The sequence below is a fragment of the Salvelinus alpinus genome, chromosome 24 (genome assembly GCF_045679555.1).
Source record: "Salvelinus alpinus chromosome 24, SLU_Salpinus.1, whole genome shotgun sequence".
In the NCBI taxonomy this organism is placed as follows: domain Eukaryota; kingdom Metazoa; phylum Chordata; class Actinopteri; order Salmoniformes; family Salmonidae; genus Salvelinus; species Salvelinus alpinus.
Window position 1 is genome coordinate 22,678,374 of NC_092109.1, and position 17,859 is coordinate 22,696,232.

Here is a 17,859-nt window from a genome sequence, read left to right on the forward strand (position 1 = left end):
TAATTGTAAGGTCCCTCAGTTGAGCAGTGAATTTCAATCACTTTACTCTAGATTCAACCACAAAGTCCAGGTAGGTTTTCCAATGCCTTGCAAAGAAAGGCAACTATTGGTAGATGTGTAAAACCAAAAGCTGACATTGAACATCCTTTTGAGCATGGTGAAGTTATTAATTACACTTTGGATGGTGTATCAATACACTCAGTCACTACAAAGATACAGGCGTCCTTTCTAACTCAGTTGCCGGAGGAAGGAAACAGAGATTTCACTATGAGGCCAATGGTCACTTTAAAACAGTTACAGAGTTTAATGGCTGTGATTGGAGAAGACTGAGGATGGATCTACAACATTGTAGTTACTCCACAATACTAACCTAAATGACAGAGTGATAAGAAGGAAGCATGTACAGAATACAAATATTCCAAAACATCAAATAAAATCTTATTGGTCACATACACATATTTAGCAAATGTTATTGCGGGTGTCGCGAAATGCTTGTGTTCCTAGCTCCAACAATGCAGTAATATCTAACAATTAACAACAATACACACAAATCTAAAAGTAAAAGAATGGAATTAAGAAATATATAAATATTAGGAGGAGCAATGTCGGAGTGACATTGACTAAAATACAGTAGAATAAAATACAGTATATACATATGAAATTAGTAAAGCAGTATGTAAATATTATTCAAGTGACTAATGTTCTATTAATAAAGTAACCAGTGATTCCATGTCTATGTATATGCATCAGCAGGCTATTTAACAGTCTGATTGCCTTGAGATAGAAGCTGTTTTTCTCTGTCTCTGTCCCAGCTTTGATGCACCTGTACTGACCTCGCCTTCTGGATGGTAACGGGGTGAACAGGCCGTGGTTCGGATGGTTGATGTCCTTGATGATCTTTTTGGCCTTCCTGTGACATCAAATCAAATTGCATTTGTCACATGTGCCGAATACAACAGGTATAGACCTTACAGTGAAATGCATACTTACAAGCCCTTAACCAACAATGCAGTTGTAAGACAAATAAGTGCTGACATCAGGTGCTGTAGGTATCCAGGAGGGCAGGCAGTGTGTCTTCTGTGATGCATTGGGCAGACCGCACCACCCTCTAGAGAGCCCTGCGGATGCGGGCGGTGCTTTTGCCGTACCAGGCGGTGATACAGCCCGACAAGATGCTCTCAATTGTGCATCTGTAAAAGTTTGTGAGGGTCTTATGGGACAATCCGAATTTCCTCAGCCCCCTGAGGTTGAAGAGGCGCTGTTGTGCCTTCTTCACCACACTGTCTGTGTGGGTGGACCATTTCAGATTGCCATTGATGTGTACGCCGAGGAACTTGAAGCTTTCCACCTTCTCCACTGCGGTCCTGTCGATGTGGATAGAGGCGGGCTCACTCTGTTGTTTCCTGAAGTCCACGATCAGCTCCTTCATTTTGTTGACACTGAGGGAGAGGTTATTTAACTGGCACCACTCTGCCAGGGCCCTCACCTCCTCCATGTAGGCTGTCTTGTCATTGTTGGTAATCAGGCCTACTACTGTTGTGTCGTCTGAAAACTTGATGATTGAGTTGGAGGCGTGCATGGCCACGCAGTCATGGGTGAACAGGGAGTACAGGAGGGGGCTGAGGACGTACCCTTGTGGGGCCCCTGTGTTAAGGATCAGCGAAGTGGAAGTGTGGTTTCCTACCTTCACCACCTGGGGGCAGCCCGTCAGGAAGTCCAAGACCCAGTTGCACAGGCTGGGGTTCAGACCCAGGGCCCGAGCTTAAGATGAGCTTGGAGGGTACTATGGCGTTGAAGGCTGAGCTACAGTGAATGAACAGCATCCTTACATAAGTTATTCCTCTTGTCCAGATGGGATAGGGCAGTGTGCAGTGTGATGGCAATTGCATCATCTGTGGATCTATTGGGGCGGTATGCAAATTGATGTGGGTCTAGGGTGTCAGGTAAGGTAGACGTGATATGATCCTTAACTAGCCTCTCAAAGCACTTCATGATGACAGAAGTGAGTGCTACGGGGCGATAGTCATTTAGTTCAGTTACCTTTGCTTCCTTGGGTACAGCAACAATGGTGGACATCTTGAAACAAGTGGAGATAGGGAGAGATTGAATATGTCTGTAAACACTCCAGCCAGCTGGTCTACTTATGCTCTGAGGATGCGGCTAGGGATGCCGTCTGGGCCGGCAGCCTTGCAAGGATTAACACGCTTAAAATGTCTTACTCATGTCGGCCACGTAGAACGAGAGCCCACAAACCTTGGGAGCGGGCCGCGTCGGTGGCACTGTGTTATCCTCAAAGCAGCAAAGATTGTGTTCAGCTTGTCCGGGAGCAATCCACGACGAGGCTGGTTTTCCCTTTGTAATCTGTGATTGTCTGTAGACCCTGCCACATACGCCTCGTGTCTGAGCCTTTGAATTGCGACTCCACTTTCTCTCTACTGACATTTTACCTGTTTGACTGCCTTATGGAGGAAATAACTACACTGTGTGTGTTCGACCATATTCCCAGTCACCTTCCCATGGTTAAATGCGTTGGTTCACGCTTTCAGTTTTGCACATCCTGTTTGCAGTAAGGCACTAAAGTAAAACTGCAAGAAATGTGGAAAATAAATTAACTTTATGTCCTGAATAGTGTTATGTTTGGGGCAAATCCAACACATCACGGAGTACCACTATTCATATTTTCAAGTATGGTGGTGACTGTATCTTGTCATCAGGAAGGACTACTTTCAGCAGGACAATAATCTAAAACACAAGGCCAAATATACACCGGAGTTGCTTAAAAAGACGACATTGAATGTTCCCGAGTGGCCTAGTTACAATTGACTTGATTTGAAAATCTATGGCAATACTTTAAAATGGCTGTCTAGCAATGATCAACAACCAACTTGACAGAGCTTGAAGAATTAAAAAAATTATAAATGTGCAAATATTGTACAATCCAGTTACTCTAAGAGACGTAACCAAAAAGACACAGCTGTAATTGCTACCAAAGGTGATTCTAGCAGGTATTGACTCAGGGAGGTTGAATACTTATGTAATCAAGATATATTAGTGTTTTATTTCTTCATGATTTTTTAAAATAAAATATTAGAACTTTTCGTCCACTTTCACATTAGAGTATTTTGTGTAGATCTTTGACTGAAAAATGAAAACTAAATCCATTTTAATCCAACCTTGTAACACAACAAAATGTAGAAAAAGTCAAGGGTTGTGAATACTTTCTGAAGGCACTGTAAGCGTAATAGACAGGCCATGAATGTAACTAAACACGTAAACACACCAAATGCTGCCCAAAGTGCCCCTTCTCACCCACGACTATGACGCGTCAGCTTTCTTTGCCAAGGAAGTAGTCAAGGCAGCGCAAGGTGCAGGTCATGGCCAGGTCCTTGAAGGCCAAGGTCACAAAGTGGAAGAGCTCTAGCACACACAGCCCTGCCTTCAGCCTTGGGTTAAAAGCAGAAGTAACATTTGTTGGAACTTGGGTATAGGCTAATTGATGATAAAATAAATGTAATCCTTTAATTTAATAATTTTAATTGGACTATAATGTAATAACAATATTATAATGCAACAGTAAGCAGTTGCAAAAACATGTTCATGTTTATGTTTTTCATTATGGGATATGACAATATTAATACGTAGCATGATATAAAAAAAATAACAGTAAGCTTACAATAAGTTACTGTTGCAAAAAACACATTTATATCCTATTTGTTTGATAGAAATTCTGGTAAATTCAATGCTACTGACTATCGCATTTAGTCTATTGGCAACACTGGAGTTCGAAGTAAAGAGGTATTTTTTGTATTTCGAAGTGGTGTGAAAGAGTGGTTCACCTATGGCCAATGGGGTGCCCAAAGAGGAAGAGTCAAAGCAAGATGTTTTCCTCTGCCCCAAAATCTGCACTAGCATCGAATAGTCCCCGCGATATGCAACTTTTCAGGGAAGTCAGGAACCAATACACGCAGTCAGTCAGGAAAGCAAAGGCTAGCTTTTTCAAACAGAAATTTGCATCCTGTAGCTCTAACTCCCAAAATGTTTGGGACACTGTAAAGTCCATGGAGAATAAGAGCACCTCCTCCCAGCTGCCCACTGCACTAGAAAACACTGTCACCACCGATAAATCCAAGATAATAGAGAATTTCAATAAGCATTTCTCTACGGCTGGCCATGCTTTCCTTCTGGCTACCCCAACCCCGGCCAACAGCTCCGCACCCCCTACAGCTACTTACCCAAGCCTCCCCAGCTTCTCCTTCACCCAAATCCAGACAGCAGATGTTCCGAAAGAGCTGCAAAACCTGGACCCATACAAATCAGCTGGGCTAGACAATCTGGACCCTCTCTTTCTAAAATGATCCGCCACCAATGTTTCAACCCCTATTACCAGTCTATTCAATCTCTCTTTTGTATCGTCCGAGATTCCTAAAGATTGGAAAGCTGCCGCAGTCATCCCCCTTTTCAAAGGGGGTGACACTCTAGACCCAAACTGTTACAGACCTATATCCATCCTGCCCTGCCTTTCTAAAGTCCTCGAAAGCCAAGTTAACAAACAGATCACTGACCATTTAGAATCCCACCGTACCTTCTCCGCTGTGCAATCTGGTTTCCGAGCTGGTCACGGGTGCACCTCAGCCACGCTCAAGGTACTAAACGATATCATAACCGCCATCGATAAAAGACAGTACTGTGAAGCCGTCTTCATCGACCTGGCCAAGGCTTTCGACTCTGTCAATCACCGTATTCTTATCGGCAGACTCAACAGCCTTGGTTTCTCAAATGACTGCCTCGCCTGGTTCACCAACTACTTCTCAGATCGATTTGACACACTGAACTCTGAGGGCATGTTGTCCGGACCTCTGGCAGTCTCTATGGGGGTGCCACAGGGTTCAATTCTCGGGCCGACTCTTTTCTCTGTATATATCAACGATGTCGCTCTTGCTGCGGGTGATTCCTCAATCCACCTCTATGCAGACGACACCATTCTGTATACATCTGGCCCTTCTTTGGACACTATGCTAACAAACCTCCAAACGAGCTTCAACGCCATACAACACTCCTCCGTGGCCTCCAACTGCTCTTAAACGCTAGTAAAACTAAATGCATGCTCTTCAACCGATCGCTGCCCGCACCCTCCCGCCCGACTAGCATCACTACTCTGGACGGTTCTGACTTAGAATATGTGGACAACTACAAATACCTAGGTGTCTGGCTAGACTGTAAACAGTCCTTCCAGACTCATATTAAGCATCTCCAATCCAAAATTCAATCTAGAATCAGCTTCCTATTTTGCAACAAAGCATCCTTCACTCATGCTGCCAAACATTCCCTCGTAAAACTGACTATCCCACCAATCCTCGACTTCGGCAATATCATTTACAAAATAGCCTCCAACACTCTACTCAGAAAACTGAATGCAGTTTATCACAGTGCCATCCGTTTTGTCACCAAAGCCCCATATACCACCCACCACTGCGACCTGTATGCTCTCGTCGGCTACATATTCGTCGCCAAACCCACTGGCTCCAGGTCATCTATAAGTCTTTGCTAGGTAAAGCTCCGCCTTATCTCAGCTCACCATAACAACACGCGCTCCAGCAGGTATATCTCACTGGTCATCCCCAAAGCCAACACCTCCTTTGGCCGCCTTTCCTTCCAGTTCTCTGCTGCCAATGACTGGAACGAATTGCAAAAAAAAAATTGTGAAAGCTGGAGACTTATATCTCCCTCACTAACTTTAAGCATCAGCTATCTGAGCAGCTTACTTATCGCTGCAGCTGTACACAGCCCATCTGTAAATAGCCCATCCAACTACCTACCTCATGCCCATATTGTTTTTATTTACTTTTTTTGTTGCTCTTTTGCACACCAGTATTTCTACTTGCATATCATCATCTGCTCATCTATCACTCCATGGTTAATTTGCTAAATTGTAATTACTTCGCTACTATGGGCTATGTATTGCCTTACCTCTTTACTCCATTTGCACACACTGTATATAGATTTTTTCATTGTGTTATTGACTGTACAGTACTTTTGTTTATCCCACTTTTAACTCTGTGTTGTTGTTTTTTGTCGTAGTGCTTTGCTTTATCTTGGCCAGGTCGCAGTTGTAAATGAGAACTTGTTCTCAACTGGCCTACCTGGTTTGATAAAGGTGAAATAAAATAAAATAAATAAGGAATTTTTGTTTGGAGGTCAATGAGAAAGTGTTGAATTTGGTTAACAATTTTTTTTTTTTTCTACATGATGCTTATTTGATCGAATAGAAGTTTCGTACTAGTTAGTTTGTTACGAATGCACTGATATACGTGTACTCAAGTGGCATTTCAGCAATTTACGCAAAAATTACTTTTTTGGAGTTGTGCCTGTTGTCATAGAGATATATAGAGGACTCATTATGGATATAACACGTTTTAGCATGGCCATTGAGGGCTTCCACTATTTTAAAGTATTCAACTGGGCGGGGATAGCTTTGAGTTGGGCAAAATCAGCCCCCAAAAAATAAGAAAATGTACTAATTTAACATGGAGATGCTGTTACACACTATAAATGGCACAGATACAAAGGTGAGTCCTCTATCTCTATGGCCAGTTGTTCACACAGATAGCTGCCCTCTTATTGTCTAGAATGGTCCCACCTAATCTTGCCTCCTCCCGACTGCCTTCCATCATCTTTAAAGAGATGCATTTCCATTGTTAGAGCTGTCACTCGAATATCTTGTCAATATAAAAGACAATCTTTGGGGTGCCTAACATTTCCAAATATCTACTTGAGAGCGTCACCTACTGGTCAATGCAAAAACTGCATAGAACGTTGAGGGACAAGTTGACACAACGACATTAGGCAAAAGGTAATCTAGGCATATTTTCAAATATAACTCTATAAATTCATAACATGAATAAAAGTGGTTTTAAAAAATGTATCATGCTTGACACTGACCTTGATAAAATGTTGCTCCCTGTAGGCTATGTGCCATGAATAAATTGTAGCCTACTAAGCTATTGCATGTGCAATAATAATATTTTTCCTTAGCTACACTTTGAAACGGCGGTGATATGTGAATGCTTCCATACAGCCGTTACACAGTAGGTAGTGTAGCATAGCACAGAGAATTTACGACCAACCTTTACTTGGCGATACTTTCTCAATTCCTGACTTGGAAGTCAACACGTCTTCTAAACTTCCATGTCTTGTTTCTCTCCATGAATTAATCCAAAAATGTGTACGCCACCATGTTGTTAATTTCAAATCTTCTCATTGACGGAGACAGGGACAGGTGAGTGTCATGCGTTACTTTGGGGTGTACAGCCACCTGTCTCAATCAATGAGAGAAGATTAGAAATAGACAATATGGCGGAGTACATATTGTTGGATTACTAAATGGATAAAACATTCATTTAATTTAAAGATGCACTATGCAGAAATCACTCCGGCATTTCCTGGTTGCTAAAATTCTAATAGTTCGCCAAATTTCATTTTGTGACTAAATAAACAAGTATAGCGTAGAGAATCATTGTACCATCTAAACCACTGTAAAATATATTTTCCATAACCAAAAATATTGTATTTTCAGCTGATGTACAAAAGCTAAAGTAAAAGACGCAAAAAGTAAACTGAACGGGAAGCATAGAAATAGTGCACATAGAACCGATTTACCGATTCTTAGACTTGCCTTCAATGACAGATCTATAACTGATATTTCTATGTGAATTTGCTGGGGGTCGCCCAAAAAGTTACATATTGAAGCACTAAAGGGTAGGTAGCATAAACGTAACCACATGTAACATATGGATTTGTATTAGTATACGCACCATGGTGAAAAAATCTGCCATGCTGTCCTGGAGTAAGGCAGTTAACAACCAACAATAACTGCTCCCTGGGTGCTGATGACGTGGATGAAGGCAGCCAAAATAAATGGACACCCACCTGTCTCAATCAATGAGAGAAGATTTTAAATAGACAAGAAGGCAGCGTACACATTTTATGATTACTAAATGGATTAAAAAATGTATTTTCTTGAAAGGGTAGGTAGCCTAAATGTAACCACATGTAACATATGTATCTGAATTAGTATACGCATCAATGGGGAAAAATCTGCCGTTCTGCACTTGAGCGTGGATGTCATGGACGTCGATTAAGGCCGCCCTCCTTTATTTTGGTACTGTCCATATGTAGCTCGTTTTTGGTCACAGGTCCAGGAATGGCTGAAGAATTGCAACATTTACCTAGAACTAACACTGCAGATAGCAATATTGGGTGATTTGAAAAGTCATAGTCAATCGATCAATAATATAATAATTATTTTAGCAAAAATGTTTATCTTTCAGTTACAATCTGTAGAAGCTATGAGAATCGAAAAGTTCAGTACTTTTGTGAAGCATCACAGCACAGTTGAAAAATATATGGCAAATCCAAAATGGATGGTGTTAAGAGATAGATGGGAGGGGTTGAATGGAGCTGAAGGGTGGGACTAATAACAACAATATAACCAATGTAAAACATACGGGGTCTGTAAAATGTATATAGGTTAAGAAATGTTGTGAGATAGCAGAGTTACAAATAGAAATCAAACTGGATGGACATCAGAAATAGAGGAAGGACTAAAAACAAACAAAATATAACTATTGTAAAATAGATTGTGTCTGTAAAATGTGTATAATATGTATAAACTGAAGGTAAAAGCCTAAGTGTTATTGTTTATTAGTTTACTCCAATTGGGGGAGGGGTGGTAGGGTTCATGGGGAATAATAAAGGTATATTCAAAAAAAAGTGTGTATATGTATGTATGTCTGTATTTGTATGTATATAGATATATATTTACCCCAAAAAATATATGGGGGATTGGAAATGATGCAGACAATTACATTGATGGAAGCAACAATCTATCCATAATATTAAAGCTGATCCACCCCCTGGAAAAAAAGGGGGGGAAAGGCCGCCCTACATCACACCTCCTCGTGATTGGTCGATTGTAGCTCACGACCGCCAACACTCTGTCTGCATGGCTAGTGGCTAATGTTAGCCAGCTCAAGCTAGCTAATGCCGCGTTCAAAACAACGTGGAACTCTGAGACTTCCTACAAAGTGCGTTCAAGATAACTGGAAACCCTGGGAAAAAACGAGCTCCGACAGGGAAAAATCGTTTTGAAAGGTCATCCAACTCGAAATTCCAAGTCGGGGACTCGGGCATCTTTCTAGAACTCTGACTTTCCGACCTGAAGATCACCGATTTCGTGTCTTGAATGCACTGAAGTCGGAAGTCAGAGATTTCCCAGTTGTTTTGAACACGGCACCAGCTGTCTTGAAAGTAAGTGAGAAATAGTGCATTGTGGGTAGTTTAGAAGATATCCGGAAATAAGTGAACAAATATGTAAAAAAAAAAAAAAAAACGTAACTATGTTTGTAGGTAACCAGATCGTTAATAAGTCTTTTATCACACTGTGTTGGTACTTTGAGTAAAAACCCATGCTTTCTAGCTTTTAACAACAAAGCATTTTCTAATTTCAAATGAATCCCCTGCAACTAGAAATTGAAATTTAGAAAAAGGTGTTGTCTTCCAAGTTGGGAATTGAGGAAGTAGCGCCAAGTAAAGGTTGGTCCAAAATTCTCAGTGTTATGCTTTACCTATTGTGTAACGGCGTCATTGAGGCATTCACATATCACTGCCATTTCAAAGTGTAGCTACTTTTTCCTTCAAGTAAAATCATTCAAATGTGACATTGATTACAGAGTTTAAAGACGCATCTAATATTATATTAGGCAACTGTGAACGCTGCGTGTAACACATCCGGTGTCAGGATAAATAAAAAGCAAGGTCTGCTAACTTTCTTTAATTATGTTTAATTACTGCAAACAATGAATGGCAAATTCAATTTTTGTATATACATCCGGTGTCAGGATAAATAAAAAGCAAGGTCTGCTAACTTTCTTTAATTGTGTTTAATTACTGCAAACAATGAATGGCAAATTCAATTTTCGTATATACGGGTTCGCTGTATCACCGCGCAGGGTAAACAGGCAGGAAGTACGTAAACAGCTGTTCTTATACCGTGATGACGTAGTTCCAACGCGTCTGTTGACCTATCACAGTAGAGGCTGGGCGCGGTTTAGACTTTGCCCCGCCTTTGCTGGCCCTCGGACCTGTCCAAGCCCCTTGGCGCGTTCCTTTGTCCACATCTGGTTGCTGGGTAGATTAGCTCCGTCTTGTGTCTCCCCTTGATTCTTCACTCACACAATTCCTAATATGGTACTGAACAGTCTCCCAACCACCCTGGTTGGCCTAGAGTGATGCACCCCTCCCCTCTCCAGACTGACCACAGCTTTTATGGCCTGTGTTGGTCAGTCCTTACACACCTACCCATCTGTATTGTTTGTGTGTGTGTAACAAAACAATATTCATCTTCAAACAATATGCTAACAGGCTATAGTGCATAAACATAAATCCTAACACAACTGAGAAGCAAATTATTTATTGTTGTTGCTGAAAGAGGCAATTTGCTGAAGACCCTGAAAAGGGCACTGTGGTGGCGAAACGTTGGTGGGAGATTATTTCTAGTGTGCGACTGTTTAATTTTATAGCCGTCAGTATTATGTTATGTTTGATACTGGAGCTCTGAGTCATGCTTCGCAATGGCTAAGCAGCCAACTTTGAAGCAGTGCGCCGATAACTGAGCTGTAATAAGAACTACAGACAGCCTCAAATGGGCGACCGTTGTTTTCAACGTAATTTACTCACGGTCACATACACTGATCCGTGGCTGCCACCATCTTGCTAGTTCCGGATTTACTGGGACTACTTCGCCTGCGCTGTAGTTCCGGAGCAGGGCAAGCATGAGAGCTGTTCAAATTTCAATGGCACATGTAACAGGTACAGTGAAATGCCTTTCTTGCTAACTGGAGTGATGGAGGTAGATATGTATGCGGTAAAGGAACTAGGCAACAGGATATAAGATAAACAGAGTAGTAGCAGTTTGCATGTGAGTGGGTGTGCGGGTTTGTAGAGTCAATGTAAATATATGTACATATTATGTGTGATTAAGCAAATGATGGAGTGTTTGTGTGTGTAGGGCCCTGTGATTGTGCATAGACAGTGCAATATTGAAATAAAAGGTCAATAAAGATACAAGGTCAACTCAGTCCGTGGAGCCATTTAGTTAGCTATATATCAGTCGTAGTGCTTGTGGATAGGAGCTGTTCAAGATCTTGTTAGTGTCAGACTTGATGCACTGGTACCTCTTGCCGTGCGGCAGCAGAGAAAATAGTCTATGGCTTGTGTGGTTGGGGTCTTTAACGATTTTCCGGGCCTTCTTTTTACACCGCCTGATATAGAGGGCCTGGATGGCAGGGAGTTCGGCCCCAGTGATGTACCCAGAGTCCTAAGCTTGGTGACGAGCTTGGAGGGGACAATGGTGTTAAACGCTGAGCTGTAGTCAATGAACAGTATTCCTCTTATCTAGGTGGGTGAGGGCAGTGTGGACAGCAATTGAGATTGCGTTGTCTATGTATCTGTTGGGGCGGTATGCAAATTTAACTGGGTCTAGGGTTGATGGGATGGTGGAGCGAATGTGTGGCACACAACTTCCTCTGTCCTACATCCCATAATCCCCACCTCTTCTTTAACTGACCGGTGCAGAGGATAAAATTGCCTCCCCCTTACTATTTGCGCCCCACACCCTTTGCCAAAGATCGAGCCCTTTTGCCCGGATCAAGGACTTGACTTCCCTGCGGCCCAGCGGGACCTGAATATCTACCCCTTCTCTCCTCACAGCACTCTTAGCCACCACATCGACCTTCTCATTACTCTCCACACCCACATGGGCGGGAATCCAGCAAAAGCTTGTCACCACTCCCATCTTTTCCAATCCCATTAACAGCACCATCATGTCCACAAACAAGTCTCCCCTATCCGACCTGCCCGTCTTCACACTACTCAACACTTCAGCCGAATCAAAGCAGATCACCACTCAGGGGTTTCACCTCCTTCGCCCATCTCAAACCTATGATCATGGCCATTAACTCGGCCGAATACACGGACACAGTCAGTTAACCTCTTACATACTCTAATATTGACATCTGGAATATACACCCCAGCCCCCACCCTACCACTGACTGGATCCTTTGAACCACCAAAACAAATAAAACGGATTATCTATATACAGTTGAAGTCGGAAGTTTACATACACCTTAGCCAAATACATTTAAACTCAGTTTTTCACAATTCCTGACATTTAATCCTAGTAAAAATGCACTGTCTTAGGTCAGTTAGGATCACCACTTAATTTTAAGAATGTGAAATGTCAGAATAATAGTAGAGAGAATGATTTATTTCAGCTTTTATTTCTTTCATCACATTCCCAGTGGGTCAGAAGTTTACATACAGTCAATTAGTATTTGGTAGCATTGCCTTTAAATTGTTTATCTTGGGTCAAACATTTCGCGTAGCCTTCCACAAGCTTCCCACAATAAGTTGGGTGAATTTTGGCCCATTCCTCCTGACAGAGCTGGTGTAACTGAGTCAGATTTGTAGGCCTCCTTGCTCGCACGTGCTTTTTCAGTTCTGCCCACAAATTTTCTATAGGATTGAGGTCAGGGCTTTGTGATGGCCAATCCAATACCTTGACTTTGCTGTCCTTAAGACATTTTGCCACAACTTTGGAAGTATGCTTGGAGTCATTGTCCATTTGGAAGACCCATTTGCGACCAAGCTTCAACTTCCTGACTGATGTCTTGAGATGTTGCTTCAATATATCCACCTAATTTTCCTTTCTCATGATGCCATCTATTTTGTGAAGTGCACCAGTCCCTCCTGCAGCAAAGCACCCACACAACATGATGCTACCACCCGAGGGCTTCACGGTTGGGATGTTCCTCGGCTTGCAAGCCTCCCTCTTTTTCCTCCAAACATAACTAAGATCATTATGGCCAAACAGTTCTATTTTTGTTTCATCAGACCAGAGCACATTTCCTCAAAAAGTACGATCTTTGTCCCCATGTGCAGTTGCAAACCGTAGTCTGGCTTTTTTATGGCAGTTTTGGAGCAGTGGCTTCTTCCTTGCTGAGCAGCCTTTCAGGTTATGTCGATATAGCACTAGTTTTACTGTGGATATAGATACTTTTGTACCTGTTTCCTCCAGCATCTTCACAAGGTCCTTTGCTGTTGTTCTGGGATTGATTTGCACTTTTCGCACCAAAGTACATTAATCTCTAGGAGACAGAACGCGTCTCCTTACTGAGCGGTATGACGGCTGCCTGGTCCCGTGTGTTTATACTTGCGTACCATTGTTTGTACAGATGAACGTGGTACCTTCAGACATTTGGAAATTGCTCCTAAGGATGAACCAGAATTGTGGAGGTCTACAATTTGGCTGATTTCTTTTGATTTTCCCATGATGTCAAGCAAAGAGGCACTGAGTTTGAAGGTAGGCCTTGAAATACATCCACAGGTACACCTCCAATTGACGTCAATTAGCCTATCAGAAGCTTCTAAAGCCATGACATCATTTCCTGGAATTTTCCAAGCTGTTTAAAGGCACAGTCAAGTTAGTGTATGTAAACTTCTGACCCACTGGAATTGTGATACAGTGAATTATAAGTGAAATAATCTGTCTGTAAACAATTGTTGGAAAAATGACTTGTGTCATGCACAAAGTAGATGTCCTAACCGACTTACCAAAACTATAGTTTGTTGACAAGAAATTTGTGGAGTGGTTGAAAAACGAGTTTTAATGACTCCAACCTAAGTGTATGTAAACTTCCGACTATAACTGTATCTCTCCACACACCATCTCACGTCCTCATTTTGTGCATTCTGCCAGTGTTGGCAGGGACATGGATCTGCGTGGTTGGGGAGGGGAAATGTGCTTTCCCACCACCAATGGGAGGGGAAATCTGCAGGCACCAGTGACCACAACCACTCTCAGCATGAAAGGTAATTTTGTGTATGCAGTTGTATGCAATTAACTTATTAAGAACTATATCATATGTGCTCTAGCTATCTCTACATGTGCAACTCAGGAGATCTAGCAGTTAGTTGTATGATATTTTTTATTCAACACAACGCAATCACAACAATACATACCACTTGTTACAAAATGAAGAGTTGGTGAAAAAAGTTATGCAGTTTGATGATTTGCCTGTTAATAATTTGAGCTGAGTCCCAATTAATCAGTAAAGTTGCCTTGTATAACAAAATGTACACAAATTGTAATTGATAGAGTATTTAATAAAAGCTTCATGTACAAGTAGTATAATATACCAACTCCAGGATTCTATAAAACGCTCACAACATTGTATTTACATGAGTTATGTCAAACAAATATTAGGAGTGATTTCAGATATACTGTACTGTTTGCTGTGACATTATAGGGGTTCACCTGTCTTTTCAACATGAGTACAGCATGAGGTACTTTCTTTCTGTCCTCCTTCTCAAAAACAATCAACAAGTGTTGCATCAGAGTAAAAATGACAAGGTAAAGAACCTCTTAGAGAAGTGGAAGGTTATGCATCCTGATGTAAATTATATGCAAATATGCTCTTATGTATTATTTTGTACACTGAGTGTCCAAAACATTAAGAACACCTTCCTAATATTGAGTTGCACCCCTTTTTGCCCTTAGAACAGCATAAATTCAACGGGGCATGGACTCTACAAGCTGTTAAAAGCGTTCCACAGGGATGCTGGCCCATGTTGACTAATGCTTCCCACAGTTGTGTTAAGTTGGCTGGATGTCCTTTGGGTGGTGGACCATTCTTGATACACATGGGGAAACTGCTGAGCGTGAAAAACCCAGCAGTTCTTGACTCACTCAAAGCGGTGCGCCTGGCACCTACGACCATACCCCTTTCAAAAGGCACTTCAATCTTTTGACTTGCTCATTCACCCTCAATTACACACATGCACAATCCATGTCTCAACTGTCTCAAGACTCCAGCCCTTCTTCTACAATGCCTTCCGCAAGTATTCAAACTCCTCGACTTTTTCCACATTTTGTGTTACAGCCTGAATTTAAAATGGGTTAAATTGAGATTGTGTCATTGGCCTACACACAATATCCTATAATGTCAAAGTGGAATTATGTTTTTATACATTTTTGTACATGAATTTCATATACATGAAATGTCTTGAGTCAATATGTGTTCAACCCCTTATGTTATGGCAAGCCTAAATAAGTTCAGGAGTATAAATGTGCTTAACGAGTCACATAATAAGTTGCTAATCTAATGCCTCGCAAAGAAGAGCACCTATTGGTAGATGGGTAAAAAAAAAAGCAGACATTGAATATCCCTTTAAACACGGTAAAGTTATTAATAACACTTTGGATGGTGTATCAAGGATGGATCAACAACATTGTAGTTACTGCACAAAACTAACAAATGAGAGTGAAAAGAAGGAAGCCTGTACATAATAAAAAATATCAAAGTGCATCCTGTTTGCAAAGAGGCACTGAAGTAAAATTGGAAAAAATGTGGCAAAGAAATTAACTTTATGTACGGAATACAATTCAAATATCCAACACAACACATCAGAGTACCACTCAATATTTTCCAGCGTGGAGATTGCTACAGCATGTTATGGGAGTTTTTTTTAGAATACAAATAAACGGAATAGTGTAGGTGTGTAAAAATGTTGAATAATAAACTACATTTATCAATCGTACTCCATTATTATGTGAATAAATGCAACATGCCCTGTGCATCTTTGTAGGATCTAGCAAGATAGCGAATTATTGTATCACCGACTTAGTAGGACTATAATGTGTCTATCTTGCACTGTTAAGCAGCTAATCCTTGCGACCAATGTTCTAGCATTCATTTGAGGCAAACAGATCACAGATGTCAAGGTGGTACCCAAGCATGTGTTATGTGTAATTAATAACTATCAATAGACCTACTAAATTATAAGCTTATAGTCAAAGAATTACTTAGTAAAACGAGGAATGCATTTACTCAATTCAACTAATAATTTATTAGTCAGGAAATAATTGACACAATTACAGTGTACATGAAATACTTGATATTTTAAACTACTCAGAGTAAATTACTATTATCACCAATAGGCTAAGACTTCAGTCTTCAGTTCAGAATAATCTCAAAGAGAAAAAACTGTGTGTGTCTTACACACAGGAGCTTGGTAGCAACTTCTCAAAGTATGAGCGTATTCAATGCCCTTTTAACCAAATTCAAGCGGGAACGCACCCCCAACCTGAATTAACATTTCTTAGCACTTTGTTAGTAAAAACAAAAAAGACAGGAACACACCCATATTCTAATCAACTCAATTTTAATGTTATGACCAGACAACAGGAATGTGCCTGAACCAGTCAACTCAACATACAATTTCAATCCAGTCACTTTAAAAATACACCATCCAGAAAACATACAATGCAATAAGACATATCAAAATGTATAGCTCTTTATGAAATCTTGAAACAATCCAAACATGACAATTTAATTCACACAGCAACATCAGTTGTCACACCTCTCCTGGCGTCAGACCTCAGGACTTCCTTGGGAACGTCTCTTCCCCGAGATTTCCACAGTGAAGGTGTGACTCTCTCCTGTGAGATGCAAATATAAAGCCATCCATCCGGACAACGTCAAATTGAATCAACACGCCAGGCTGGCGTCAGCAAGTGGCATCTTCATCATCGCTCACATTTGTTCACTCTCTATTTTTCGTCTACAAGAGCTAAGTACAGGCAAAATCCTAGAGGAAAACCTGGTTCAGTCTGCTTTCCAACACACTGGGATACAAATTCACTCTCAGCAGGACAATAACCTAAAACACAAGGCCAAATATACACTAGAGTTGCTTACCAAGACACTCGCTTTGTGAGTTATTTTATTTAGGAATTGAACAAGTCAGCAAAACAAACGCAGTGGCGATGTTGACAAACACTGAAGGTCCAGAGAGACGTCCTGGATCCATTCCTTAGATACTTTAGTCCCCAGAGGTCTTAACCTAGAGAAGGACGATAGCATGCTTTTGTGAAGGACCCCATCGGTTTGTTGGTCCAGTGACAACTCCCCCCCCCCCCCCCCCATTTGTAATTCTTGTTTACACATGGAGGGAGCTTACTAGCTCACTAACTGTTGTCCAAACCACTTGTTAGATCTCTTTGCCTAAGCTTTTTATGTTTTTTGTTGTTGTTATCCCTGGTGTTACTTAGCCCTGTTGTTCATTTTCCAATACTCAACATATTCAACATGCATTATAAAGTAATATTTGTATATCAATTACACCTAAGCTTTCCCAGTTTTCCATGTATTTTTTTTTTTACTGGTTCCACTTCTGTATTTCATTACTAGGTGGAGACAATGACCATAGCACCCCACACCCTGAGTACCAGCCTGTAGGAAGACTGGGCTGTGGGCTGGACGTCCTGGGGCAGGCTGCGCTGACTTCAGACAATGGGCATGGCACAATGGGCTCCAGCACATAATGGCACCAGCAGTCCAGTCTATGAGGGGATTGTGTTGCTGGAGCCAAGAGTTTCACAATACCACCGGAACCCGAGGAAACTTAATCAGCATAAATTGGATTGCCTCGCTGTGGTTCCCTAACACTTGTAGGTTGATGGGAGTGGTATTGTGAGTGACCTGGCCTATAGAGCGCCCGACCAGCGCTCTAACGTCCACGGGATAGGAGAGGGGCTGAGTGGGGATGCCCAGCTCAAACACCAGGGTAGCATCCCCAAAAAAAGTCATTGGCCCCAGAGTCGATGAGTACCCGGAGGGATTTCGTCTGGTTCCCCCACAGCAGGATGGCATGGAAAGGGGTGCGATTAAGGGAAGAGGAAAACTTCACCATATGGCCCACCAGGGTACTCGCCCCTTCTTGATGAGCCTGGGTTTTTAAATG